Below are 13,299 nucleotides of genomic sequence, written 5' to 3' on the forward strand. Positions count from 1 at the left end.
CGTTGGAAGTGACTCTCTCTCAAGCTCTTAATGATTTAGCCTTCTCTACATGTACATTCCTCTTCCCTGAGCTCTAAAAATGCCAGTTCTTCTTGGGGAGAGCTTTTGCAGAATCACAGACTTCCTGAACGTGAAAAACGTCTTAGAGATTATCTGGTCCAGAGCTTCTCCACCAGTTTTATAAGGTTAAGAACATAAAAAAAAAAAAAAAAAAAAAAAAAAAATTCCAGACCTGGCCTTTATGCAGATTCACACGGCCCTTTTGCTGGGATTCCATGCTTTTTATATCTTTATTGGCTCAGAAGATTAGATGAAGCTTTATTTTCTGTGGTTTCCGAAGATCCCTTTTTTTTTTTTTTCCTTTTGGAGATGAACAATGCAAAGGTGACTACTTGCTATTAAATATGTATAAAACTTGGGGATCACTGATGTAGTCTAATTCTCCATTTTAGGGGCCAGGAGAGTGAATTCCAAAGAGGGTAAATGATTTTACTTCAGGCTTGAGCCTCCCACAGACCTGGTACAGTATGTGAAGAGCACAAAGCAGATGCCCAAGAAGTATTCAATTCAACCCCCTTTAAAATGGCCCTAAAGGAGAAGCGTGAGTGAGGAAGTGAAAGATAAGAAATCTATTCACTGAGGTACAATCCCTTGGCTAACATGTGCTGGAGAGGGTGATTCTTCCAGGGGACTTCGGAATGTGTCCTTACTTTCGGTCACGTTTTAGTCACCCTGCCAAGAGCCTGGCAGCAAATAGCTACTGCACTCGAGGGGACACTTGTCCAAACAAGTGGTGTAAAAACAAAGCTGCTTTGTTTAGAGTGCCTCGGTGTTCCTCCCTCCCTGCCCAACCTCAAGGACCTCAAAAAAGGTCATTTTGTGAAGTTCTGGTGTGTGCATGAGTAAACTTGAATCATCGTATGTCACCATTGGAACCACTAAGCCAAATGTCACGGATTAGATTACCCATGTTGTCCCCAAATAGGTGATTATGGCAGGTCTGGGCTGCTGGGTCACCAGGATATTCCAGCTGGGTTTGTTTTTCATCCTACCCCCAGGGAGCTCTGACCATTGCAAATATCCATACCTAAAGCCATTGGAAAATACTTTGAGTTCATTCAAGTTTACTTGGAAAGAACTGAAGGACAACAGAAATATTTGTGTTACTTTTCAAATTATGTAGAATTAGAGGGTCTGAGGGACTCTTGGGCCCAGATCGTATCTAAAAAGGTAGAAGGCAGGGGGAAGTAGAGTTGATCACCTGGGTAGTTTGGACACTTAAAATAATAGGGAGAGAAGAGTATATTTTACATGAGGCAAACATTTGAAATACGCATGTCCACTGAGTACAGTGATCAAAATTATGGGGTACTTATTCAACTTTCTAGCTCATTCCATGTGATAACCACAGCTACCATTCCATGAGCATCTACTACTCAGCAGGTATGTATTTGATGCTTTAGCTGCAACGTTCTGTTATTCTTAAAAAAACCATGCAGTTGGTTCGATAAATTTTATCTTTCAAATTGCTAGGTAGTAAAGCTTTGATTTGTACCCATAGTTCTCTGTCTCCAAGTGATGACTTGGCCTTCAAAAGCTCTATATTCTAAATTCTCATTTTCCCTCTTAGTAGTTATGTGACCTAGGGCTACTGACTCAACCTCTCTGCACCTCATTTTCTTCAAAATAGGGTTAATGATAGTCTCTCACTAAGCTTTTTGTTATGCATGAAATAGACCCATAGAGCATTTAGCTGGCACAGAATAAGCTTTTAACTGGTTGTTGGCTTTCATCATTAGTGTGGTGATTAGCGTATTATTTATCAGTATATCTGCAAATACCCTGGATTGTTAAGATGCCCAGATATTGAGACCAAATTTTTCTTATTGACCTCAGAGATCTGGGAAGTTTTTTATAAATACCCAATCTCAATTCATAATCACGCAGTGGGCAAAGATCAGGTATAGCCAGTCTGCAGGGCTCATGGAGATCAGCTTATGCTGTGTCACATGCGCCAACATATTTAACTTCAGGGGAAATTGTTTTCACACAGGTCGCCAGGCTGGCAAAAAGCAACAACCATAAACTCTTCTCTTTAACAGGCTGGTTGTTATGAAAAGAGGGAAATTTGAATAAAACCCATCAATTCTGGAATCATCCCCAATGAATTAGTCCCTCCTTTTGAGAACATGGAAGAAGAGAGACCAGTCTCAGTATAGTGGAAAACAAAACACGTGTTTGCTGAATAGAATTTATAGAATGGTGGCAGTGTATGATAAGATGAAGATGCCCAACAATTTGATCTGGCAAGGCTGCTCACTGATCTGCTGCTATAACATACTTGTTAAAAGTGCCTTGGAGTTCCCGTTGTGGTGCAGCAGAAACAAATCCTACTAGGAACCATGAGGTTGCAGGTTCGATCCTTGGCCTCGCTCAGTGGGTTAAGGATCTGGCGTTGCCGTGAGCTGTGGTGTAGGTTGCAGACACGGCTTGGATCCTGCATTGCTGTGGCCCTGGCGTAGTCCGGTAGCTACAGCTTGGATTCAACCCCTAGCCTGGGAACCTCCATATGCCGCAAGTGCAGCCCAAAAAAAAAAAAAAAAAAAAAAAAAGAAAAAAAAAGGCTTAGATTCTGGAGTCAGACTTCCTGGAATCCATTCTTGGCTTCACCACTTGTTAGCTTCCTGATATTAGAAAAATTATTCATTCTCCTTAAAGCTCGTTTTTTCTCACGTATAATACAGACATTATAACAATGCATACCTCACTGTGTTTTAAAGATTAAGGGAGATATTGTATATTTAAAAAAGCACTTTGCCCAGATCTTAATACAGAGTAAGGATTCAATAAATGTTAGCTATTACTATTTGTTGTCAATTAAGCACTTTCTATGTCAAGTGAAGATATTTGTACCTCGTCTCTATTCATGAGATCTTGGTGACGGGAGAGCTAATGGTGATCTCTTGGGTAAAGGAGGTGCCCTTGTCGCTGATGGAAGCCTGGCAAGCTGTGAGATCCAGTGGGACAGAGCATTGGACTTGGACTTTTTTAGGGATAAGAATCAAACTCACCCAGTCAATTTCCATCATTCTCCTGGTGGGCTGCTGTAGTTCATTCCGTATATCATTCTCTCATGAAAGCCATGGTTCCTCCCTCTGAGCAGGGGCAGGGTGGCTAGTGGGGAAGGGGAAGGGGATCCTGTGGCCAAGTCTCCAAAGCAGCTTTCTGAACATGTATTAAGGGGTAGGATGCTAGTAGGGGATTCTAGCATATTGCATTACTCCTGGCACTGGAAATCACCCTTGCTTCTAAATTTCGCACCCATGAAGTCAGGCCACTGAAGTATGACTGCTGACTGCTATAGAAGACCCATTTGGATTCACTTTTTTTCATGATTTCGAATCTCCAGTGGGAGTTCCCATTGTGGTGCATCGGAAATGAACCTGACTAGTATCCATGAGGATGCGGGTTTGATCCCTGGCCTCGCTCAGTGGGTTAAGGATCTGGCGGTTGCCGTGAGCTGTGTTGTAGGTCCTAGATGTGGCTCAGATCTGGCATTGCTGTAGTCCTGGCTGTGGCCGGTGGCTACAGCTCTAATTTGACCCCTAGCTGGGAACTTCCATATGCCTCGGTGCAGCCCTAAAAAGAAAAAAAAAGAAAAAAAACCCCAAAACCGAATCTCCAGTGAACTCTCAAGAGTGCCTGGAAGTCCCACTGAGTACTTACTTTCCATGACACTATGTTGTACCTTTTTCCTTCTCAAACCTCCTACCTGCCTCCCCCTCCACAACTCAATAATTCAAACCATCAGATGAGAAGGAACTAAGTTTTGATTGATTATGTGTACCCACCTTTCTTCTAAGAGTGTTAGGAGGATTAAATGAGTTAATACATGAAAATTCCTCAGAACGTTACCTGGTACATAGTAAACTCAATAAACATTCGTTGTAATGATGATTATTATATCCTGCAATTAAACCCATTTTCTCCTCCACCCTCTTTCACCCGAAGAGGTGTCCCCACCCTGGACAAAAGGCAACCCCCCAACCTACTTTCTAGGTTCTGCTGCCCTTTAACTGCCCTGGAATGGACCCTTTCATTATTCCCTTTCTCCCGCCATCAGTAACCCCTCCTTGTCTCTGAACTTTTTCATCAACATGCACATATACTTTACCATCCTCAAGTGTTGAACTCACTGTGAATCTGGCTTCTCTCCTTTTAAGTCCTATACATCCGTTCTTGCCAAGACCCTCAATGACTTCTAGGTTGCCCGAGCCAGTGCTCACTTTTCTATCCTCAACCCACTTCAATACAGCTGATGGCCATCTTCTCAAAATACTCTCTTCTCCCAGGGGTGTGAGACCATACTCTGTCCTCTCCGATCATTCCATCTCAATCTTCTTCCCGATCCTCTTCTTCTCTACTCAGTATCTCAGGGATGCCATTCTCCATGAACTTGTACACTCCCTCTGTATTCTCACCCAAGCCTATGGACTCATCACAATTTATGTGCTGAAAACTCCACATCTGGGTCTCTAGCCTAACCCTCTCTATGCCTACCTGACATCTACTCTGTGAGTCATTATAACATTCAAAAGTGACGGCCAAAATCAAACTCTTGACTTCCTTCTCACCCTCCTTCCAACATTTCCTCTTCTAATCTTATCCATCTTCATCAATGGCAACAATACCACACGGTGGCTCAAGCCAGAAGCCTGGATTCCGTTCGTGACTCTTTTCTTTCTCTTAATGTTTCTGTTCTTAGCCCTCACCACCTAATCCAGGAGCAAATCTTGTTTATCCCAGCTCCCAAATATATTGCAAATCTGTCCATTTCTTTCTATCCCTGCCTTGCTACCATCCTGGACCAGGCAAACATCACCTCTTACCGAGAAACTTCAATGTTCTCTACATTTCCTCTTTTTTCCAATCCAATTTCCTATCTACACTGCTATCTGAATGAACTTTAAATGGTTATATAACATCTTCCCTTCTACTCTTTGGTGGCTTCCCAGTTCACTTTAATGTAGTCCCAACTCCTTACTATACCCCGTAAGACCCTACAAGATCATGACTCCACCCATGACTGACTTCATTTTCTACCCTTGTCCCCCATGTCACTCCATCCCAGCCACACCAAGTCCAAGACCTTGAAATATTCTGTTTTCCCTGCCTGGAATAGTCCCCTTTTGTCTTCCCAGCTTTCTGGCTTCAGGTACCATGCCACCTGCTTGGAGAGACATTTTTTTCATCTTCCCATCTAAACTTTCTTTTCCTGCCCATAACTTTCCACCTCTATGCCCTCTTAATACCCTTCAGAGCACTTAACAAATGTTATTTACTTTTCTGTGTAGAGTCTGTATCATCATCTTGGTCCCAAAGGGATAAGGTCCATTTCTGTTTTAGTCACCACAACCTAATAAAATAGCTGACACACAGTGGGATCTACAAAACACTTGCTCAAAAAAACATGAGTGAATAAATAAGCAGTCATCAGTCTTAATCTGAGCAGTTGAAACGCTAGCACTAAAGCTGAGTTTTGGCCAAACTCACTGAAAAGGCTGGACCATGACAAATTATTCTCCCAGAAAGTAGTGCCAAGTCCTGTTGATGGAGCTTCTCGTGACCGTGATTGGATTTTTCCTCCCTCCAGCTTATGCAAATTATACGCCTCCTCCGTGAACTCCTTAACCCCGACTATTTAATTCCTAACCAAGGGCCAACTTTAATTTCGTGTCCTGGATGAAACCTCTCCCTTTATTTCCAGTCCATAAGATCCTCACGATCCCCAAAAAACTGAGAGCACTCTCTTAATAATTATATTCCATTTTGTGCATTTTTTATGAGCCAGCCACTGGCTCAGGAAAGGAGGATCAAACATACAGTTCTCTGAACTCCCATTTCTTCAGCATCTTTTGAACAAGGCTCCGTGAAGTATTTTGCAGTATTAGCACTCATTAATTCCCATGCAAACTCATTTCCTATTTATATTTTATTTATTTTTATTTAACCAATATTTTTATAGCACAAAATATGTGCCAGGATAGTCTAAGGCTTATCCAAATAGTCATTCATTTAATCCTCACAAGGAACCTAAGACATAGGTTGTATTATTACTCTTACTTGAGAGTTTGGGAAACTGAAGCAAAGACCAGTTATTTGCTCAAAATCACAGAACCTATAAACGACAGGTTGGAACTTGAGCCCAGACTGCGTGACTCCAGAGTCTCTGTTCTCAACTGTCATTCTATAGAGCTTCCCAACTCCCATCAGGCAGATGCGATTACTGCTGTATCACAAGGAGGAACTCTGAACTCAAAGGTTAACGTTGCTAGGGTTACACGGTTAATTCAGGTATGCAGCATCAAATATTCACAGAGTGCCTAGTAAAGGTTAGGCGTGGTGCCCAGTCTAAAATACACGTGTTTATCCAGACTTGTCCTCAGGGCATTTACAATCCAGCTAATTCATGGGCAATGGGGGATTTACATGTGTTTTGGACTCCAAAACTTATGACCTTTCCATGATCCCATGCAAACAAAGCTCTATCAAACTGTTTGAACCCTCAACAAACACGTGGTTAGAGGTGGGACAGCCCTGAAAGGCTTCGCGGGGGAGGAAACCACCACTCACCACGTTTACTATTACTTACACGGTTAAATGTTCCACACTGAAATTCCACAGCCATCTCCGAGAAGACTGGGACTCACACTGCATCCTGTTCACACTGTTTGGGATGGGGCTACCCACAGTGTCAGTGTCTGGATCTATCCCGGATGACTTCTGATTGGCTGAGCTCTTAAAACAGTGAACAAAGCTGGCAGAAGTAGCTTCACTACGCTTAAGATTTCTTCAAGCTTCTTCAAACTTGAACGCTTAATTACCATGGCAGACATACACTAGCTTTTCCTGGCTCTTTGGGGACTGTGACTCAAGGTCGGAAAGCCATAAAACCAGGTGTTCTGAATAGTCGCCTTACCGCATGGCCGAGGTCCTATGCACGTCCAGACTCAATATTGTCCTCCCGGAGGGAACCTCACAGCCCCATCTGCTGCTACCAAGCCCTCTGGAATGAGGCATCCTGCCTTGGTGACCACAAATTGTCTCATGTTTATGTGGCCAAAATAGGCAAACTGAATTCTCACTTTTTTTTTTTTTTTTTTTTTTTTTTTTCACCAGGGCAATGGGAAACACCCAGGATCTTGGTCCTTGGAAACGATGAAAAACCAACCCAAATGTATACAGAGCAAACACCACTGTTTGCCATGCTGTCTTGTTTGTTTGGGGGGAATGTGGATTTATTCATAAAAAAGTTTCTCCATGTGGCAGGCACACCTGGGTCACAAAGTATCAGTCATAGAAAGTAACTCAGGAAAAACCCCATTCAGTCATCGAGGGCTACCTCTGCCAAGGGCTGTAGGCTATGTTTCTGCCTTTTGAGTTTCAACAGCATTTCAAAATAAAAGATGAGAGGGTAGGTGTGATCTCTCACCCGTGATTCAGAATTATTATTAATGATGGTGCTCATGATGGGAAAAGGTAAAACAAAACATCCCCAAAGCTTCAACTCCTTAGCGTTTCAACTCACTGTCCTGCGTAGGCTGTTCCCCTAAATTTACACAGAAAGAAATAGACTTGCAGACTTCAATTAACAGAGGCACGTGGCATCTTCTGTAGAGACACATGGGCAAAGGAACAACATCTACATTTATTTATTTAGCACTTATTTATTTAACCTTCTGGCTGGGCTGCAACGTTGGATTTGGTTTTACATCCTGAATTACAAAATTTATGATGGGAACATGTGTCAGCTGTTTGCTGAAGGAAAGAAAGTCCTCTGTTCTTTGTCTTCTCTCATAATAGAGCCAAGCCTCCTACATGTTTATTTAGAGAAGTGAAAATATGTGAAGAGTAAGAGCCTAACTGTAGCTGGACTTCCTCTTGCACCTCTTCTGTCCTTCCCTCCTGATTGGCCTCTGGGCAGGCTCCTGGTACCTTCTGCCTAGACCACTCTGCAGCCCCTTGCCCGGTCTCCTCTCAAACTCCTCCAATCTGTCTGGCCAATGGCTGCCAAAATCAGAATCAGCTGAGGTTTTTTGAGAACAGAGCACACACCTGCTCTGTGTATAAGGGCATAATGTGTATAACTGTACAGTGTGTATAAGAGTAGGATCAAACATGCATATTACACTTAATTTCATTCTCACAACTACTTTGTGACATAAGAAAGGGTACAGTATGGGCAGTAGCTAAGGGCATGGGCTCAGAATTGGGCAGAGTTTTCAATGTGTAGTTACTTATGATGGAGGCTGATAATGTGAGAAAAAAGCATGTATACATGTATGTGTAACTAGGTCACCATGCTGTACAGTAGAAAATTGACAGAACATTGTAAACCAGCTACAATGAAAAAAATAAAATAAAAATCATTATATATAAAAAGGAAGCGTTTTCAATCCTAGCGTGACTACTTTTTCCCCCAGCTTTACTGAGATGATATGCAACATGGTATAAGTCTAAGGTATACAATGTGATGATTTTATACACATACATATTGTGAAATGATTACCACATTAAGGTTAGTTCACACATCCATCACTTCTCTACTTTTTAATGGAGACCTTGAGAAAGTCAATAGCCTTGTCGATAGAGAAGGAATACAAACAGTAACTACTTCATAGCGTTGTTTGGGCTGTAAGATAATTTTATGGAGGCTTATTTTGCATATCATATGCTTCATCTTTTTCAAGTACACAATTCAGTGATTTTTAGTAGGTCTTCGAAGTTGTGCAGCCATCCCCATAAATCCACTTAAACCATTGTTACCACCCCAATATGAGCCCACATGAACTTTCACTGTTAATCCCCGTCTCCTGCCCCTGCTTCGGGTTTTATCTTTTTATATTTACATTTTCTAGGTATTTCATATAAATAAAATACAATTTACGGTATCACACAATATGGAGTATCTCACGTCTGCTTCTTTCACTGAGCATAATACTTTACTTTACGTGCAGCCCAGAGCCACTGGTATTTGTTCTTCAGGGGAGCACATTGTTAGAGTCATACTCCCTGGGATGTTTAACGTGGTGTTTGCTACAGTGACAGGAAATAGTGCTGGGCCTGGAGTCAGAAATCATGGGAGAGAATTCCAGCCCATCTATTGATCAGCTGTGTGACCTTGAGCAAGTCGATAACTCTTTCTGAGCTTTATTTTAGCCTCCTCACCTACATAGCAAACAAGATGAAACTTCCTTAAAAGAGTAGCAGCCACGACCACCAGAAAAACAATTTTCATTGATCTTTACTCTCTATGTAGCTAGGCCATTTCTATGTAAAATTTCAGCTTATGTGCTAGGTATACAAAGCCCCCTATCATTTCCCACCAATCTTCCCTGCTGCTTTCCCACCACACCTCCCCACCTCATCCTCCCCTCCTGAATCCCTCTTTCATTCCAATTACTCGGCCCACACCCTCTGGGCCACTGTATCTTTGAACATGATTTGCTTTCTTGAACAGTATTTCTCAATTTTGCCTTATGAAATCTCACCCATCTTTCAAGGCAGAGTTCAAATCATCTTTCCTATACCTTCCTTGTCCTAGTGGCTCCAGACATAATTAACCTATATTCTCCTGATCTACTTAGTTATAATAGGTACTCAATGAACACATTGACTTGAGCTGAAATGACTGAAACAAACTCAGCTATGTAGTGAATGACCCAGCTATGAAATGACTAATTTTTAAAAATTCAATAAAAATTCATTTATGAAATTCCTAGGTATAGCACAGTACAGAGTGTTATTTGTACCTAGAATAGAAGCCTGCTCCTCACCACCTGCCTTCCTCTGAGTGTCTGGAGCACGCACGCTTCAGGCAGATTCTTATCATACAGTATTATATACCCATTTATGTTTGTCTACCACACAAGATGGTGAGCTCCTCCAGAGAAGAAACTGTGTCTTATTCATTTCTGTTTATCCAGCACCCAGCCCAATGCCTGATTCATGTAATGGTGAGTACTCGTTAATTGTTTTAGAGTGAATAAATGAATGGCCAAGAAAGTGAGTGAATGAGAGAACGACAGAGACAACCCATTAAAAGTAGACAGTACTTTCTAAAAAAATGAAAAGACAACCCATGGAATCAGAGAAAATATTCGCAAATGATTTAACTGACAAGAGCTTAATCTCCAAAACACACAGACAACACAAACTGCTCAACAACGAAAAAACAAACAACCCAACTGAAAAATGGGCAGAAGACCTAAATAGACATTTTTCCAAAGAAGACATATGGATGGCTGGGAGGCACACAAAAAGATGTTCAACACTGCTAATTATTAGAGAAATGCAAATCAAAACTACAGTGAGGTACCACGTCACACTGGTCACAATGGCTATCATTTAACAAGTCTACAAATAACAAATGCTGGAGACGGTGTGGCGAAAAGGGAACCCTCCTCCTGTTGGTGGGAATGTAAATTAGTACAACCACTATGGAAAACAGTATGCAGATTCCTCAGAAAGCTAAAAATAGAACATAGGATTCAGCAATCTCACTCCCCAGTATATATCCATACAACACTGTAATTCAAAAAGATACACGCACTCCTATGTTCAGAGCAGCAATACTCACAATAGCAAAGACATGGAAACAACCTAAATGTCCAACAAGTGAATGGATTAAGAAGTTGTGGTACATATACACAATGGAATACTACTTAGCCATAAAAAAGGACAAAATAATGCCTTTTACAACAACATGGATGGAACTAGAGATTCTCATACTAAGGGAAGTAAGTCAAAGAAAGACAAATACCATATGATATCACTTATATGTGGCATCTAAAATATGGTACACATAAACCTCTCTCTAAAACAGAAACAGACTCAGATGTAGAGAACAAACCTGTGGTTGCCAAGGGGGAAGGGGCAGTGAGTGGGATAAACTAGGAGTGTGGGGTTACCTTTAGAATGGATAAACAACAAGGTCCTACTGTATAGCACAGGGAACCATATCCAATTTGCTGGGATATACCACGATGGAAAATAATATAAAAAAAGAACATATATATATGTATGACAAAGTTACTTTGCTATACAGCAGAAACTGCCACAACATTGTAAATCAACCATACTGTGATTAAAAACAAAAAGTAAGCAGTACTCGCCTGTCTGATTTCAGAGTTCTAAAAGATTTCTCCTTTAAGAAAGATTTTAATTTTCCTGTTGGCCTTCCGTTAACCCCACTTCTTCCAGAGGGTTTACTTGATGACGTCAATAAATATATATGGAGAATATTTTCCTCCCAGTTCTTTTCTTAACCGTTTCTAAACAAGGGCCACAAGAAAGGAATATTTAAAGGAGATAATTTTCAAATTACATAAGCTCTAAGACACAGTGATTTTCAGTAGGCTGTTGGATTCTACCAAAGCAGAGGGCTTTTTCACACAGTACAAGCATTGTAAATAGTTGTTGAATAATTGGGTCCAACAAACATTTATTAAGTGCCAATGAATAAGACCCAGTCGCCACCTTCCCAGACTCCTCGTACCAGGAGGATAGCAAACATATATACTAGTAACAAGAACACCAATTATTTATTCAGTCATTACTCTATGACTGGCACTATTTTAAGTGTTTTTATATGAAGTAACCCATTTAATCTTCCTAACAACCCTCAGAAGAAGGTATTAAAGATGAAAAACACTCAAAGGAAGATCCCGAGGTATAAAGAAGGTTTAAGAAGTCACCGGCCTAAGAAGCAGTAGAAGTGGGATCTAAACCCAGGCAGTCTGGCTCCAGAACTTCCCTGTGAGAATGCTTTCAGGCTTAGGTGAGGGACCTGTCCCCTTCCTTTCTGTTTCCCCAGCACTCATAAACATTCAGGGATTGTTTGCTATTGAATTGTGCCAACCATGGCTGGTTAGCAGGGATTAGGAAAATAAGAAAGATACTCTGTGTTATGCAACAATAATATAGCCAATGTCAGGGCAGGAAGGGGATGGAAGAAGCCCAGATTTTGGAGCCAAACCCATGAGACCTGGGCTTGAACTCCAGATTCACCAGTCACTAGCTCAGGGACTATTTCTTCTCTAACAAAAAAAGTGATCCAGTCCAACACCCACACACCACCATTTCTGGGCCGGGAGCCATTTTGGAAGTTTGAAGGCTCTGTAAGATGGATTTCTAGACTCAAAGACTCCAAATAATTCAAAATAAAGATGACTAAGTCTGAGGTTAAAAGATTTACCTCGGGTCACACACCTGGTTGGTACTGGTACTAAAATTCAGCTTCCTGAGTTCCAGCCCAGTGCTCTTTCATTTAAGTCACACAGTTTCATTTGAGGTAGGGAAGGTGAACAAAACACCCTAAGAAGCAAATTATTCAAAACGGGACTTTCCAGAGCCAGCCTAGAATTGGACAGCTGCCTCCTTGTGTTCAAGTGAGGCTCGCCCCAGTTTCACTACAGATCTGAAATCTAGCTCTCTCTCCTTGTGATGTCAGGGGCCAGGGGTACCTTTCCAGCAGTGAGTCATGCTCTGGGGCTAAGCCTCTCCCACTGCTCTGCTCTGTTCTAAAACTTCCCCCTTGTCTCCTCTCCCTGCCATGGGGTCCTACTCAATATCCCAAAGAAATAACCTCTCAATGAAGAGGATTTAGTCTTAAAAGAGACCAAGACACGGACACTTCTCTAATGGCTCAGTGATTTCCCTGAGGAGAGAGATGGGCTTGAATCCCATCTTCTTCCAGATTTTTCTCTGGCTCTCGAATCCAGAGACAGGAATAGATTCAATGTGGCTCAGAAACAAGATGGTATGGCCCAGAGAAAGTTGAATGTGATTGGAGCAGCAGATGTAAACACCAAACCCAGGGAGTGTGTACCTTTAAGGCAGGTACATGCGTAGCCATCACCTGAGGCTCTTGTACTTACCTGATAGTACAGAGATCTAGTGCCAGGTAGATAGGCTTTGGAGGCCACCAAGCCAGGGTTTAAATCCTAGCTTTGTTACTTAGTAATTGAATGCCATTATATGACTAGCTACCCTCCTTGAGGCATGATTTCCCTGATTTTAAAAGGGATAATAATATGGACTTCACAAGCAGTTGCTGATGAAGAAAAGAGATCGCATGTGCAGAGTTCCTAATAGCAAACCTGGAGTTTAGCAGGGGTCTAATCATCTGTTAACCCTTCTCCCCCAGGCCTTGTAATGGAAGCAAATGCTTTAGGGAGAGCTCTTTAGAAACAAGCATTCAGGGGCAAAGCTGAGAGCAACTGATCAAACCACTGCTCT

At 41.7% G+C, this 13,299-nt stretch overlaps 1 protein-coding gene across 8 annotated transcripts in view; it reads right to left on the minus strand.

The window, feature by feature from the left end:
* The window catches only part of PDE4B (phosphodiesterase 4B), a 552,462-nt gene that overhangs the window by 83,804 nt on the left and 455,359 nt on the right, over positions 1-13,299 (minus strand).

Source organism: Sus scrofa, chromosome 6 (genome assembly GCF_054392235.1).
Source record: "Sus scrofa isolate SSC_HxYL_T2T_F1_AM1 chromosome 6, Sscrofa_HxYL_maternal_Yorkshire_Landrace_v2.0, whole genome shotgun sequence".
Lineage (NCBI taxonomy): Eukaryota > Metazoa > Chordata > Mammalia > Artiodactyla > Suidae > Sus > Sus scrofa.